The 1145-nt window shown below is 60.0% G+C and overlaps 1 protein-coding gene across 1 annotated transcript in view; it reads right to left on the minus strand.

The window, feature by feature from the left end:
• Positions 1 to 1145, minus strand: part of LOC105540306 (chromosome unknown open reading frame, human C10orf91) — a 30728-nt gene that overhangs the window by 16965 nt on the left and 12618 nt on the right. The window lies entirely within an intron of this gene.

Consider the following 1145-nt stretch of genomic DNA (forward strand, 5'->3'; position numbering starts at 1 on the left):
AGACCCACAGACGCTGCCCGTCGCTCCTAGACCCACAGACGCTACCCGTCGCTCCCAGACCCACAGACACTGCCCATCGCTCCTAGACCCACAGACGCTGCCCGTCGCTCCTAGGATGGCTCCGCAGACGCAGCCCCTCCTGATGCAGCCTCACCCTGGCGCCTGCGAAGAAGCCGCATCTTTACCTTACAGAGACGGTTTCTTTTCTTAAACCTCATGAATCGACCTCTGCGGACTTCAGACTCTTCTTCTGCAGCTTCCTCACCCGCTCCATCTTTGTGGAGTTGGAGAGAGTTAGGGCCTTGCTCTGGATGAGGCTCTGGCCTAAGGGAGTGTGGTGGCTGGTTTGAGCTTCTGTCCGGATCACTCGAACTTTCTCCACATCGGCAAGGAGGCAGTTTCACTGGTTGGCGACTACATGTTCACTGTAGCATTTATGTAGCATTTTAACTTCCTTCAAGAACATTTCCTGGGTGTTCATGACTTGGCTCACTGGTGCAAGAGGCCCAGCTTTCGACCTTGGCCTTGGACCTGCCTGTCTCACTCAGCTTAACCATTTCCAGCTTGTGATTTAAAGCGAGAGACCAGCAACTCTTCCCTCCACTGACACTCAGAGGCCGTCGTGGGGCTATTCTGTGACGCGTCGTGAAAGGGGCGCGCCTGGGTGGGACGAGACAGCCTCTGCACGGCCTCGTCTCAGTCCAAACTCGGGACCACGCCCTGGTGCCTCACTCGGGGAGGGGCCAGGGAGCCGGGGCTTGACCACCCACCTCTGTGCCTGGGGTCCCGACCTGTCCCTCAGCCCACGGCGCGCTGTGCGGCACCTGCCACCGGCCGTCCCGCCCTGGTCTTCGCCGTGTCTTCTCCACCTGGGAAAGCTCCAGCTTCGACTCTGGCTGCTCAAAGCCAGGAGAAGGCTCCGGCCCCTACACCTTCCTATGAGCCTCTTCCGGGCCCGATTTAGCAGTGGTTATGCAGGTACATGCATATGCATAAAGACTCGGTTCTCCAAGTCCCTGCGCTAGAGAGAAGTCGTTGTGTCCCCCTCTGGCAGCTGCCGCGTCTGTGTGTAAACCCCGCAGAGGCCACTCCCGAAGGACCCCCCAGGCCCCGCCCCGCGGCCGCGCGATGCTGGGAAGTGTCGG

The sequence above is a fragment of the Mandrillus leucophaeus genome, unplaced genomic scaffold (assembly GCF_000951045.1).
Source record: "Mandrillus leucophaeus isolate KB7577 unplaced genomic scaffold, Mleu.le_1.0 Scaffold219, whole genome shotgun sequence".
In the NCBI taxonomy this organism is placed as follows: Eukaryota; Metazoa; Chordata; class Mammalia; order Primates; family Cercopithecidae; genus Mandrillus; species Mandrillus leucophaeus.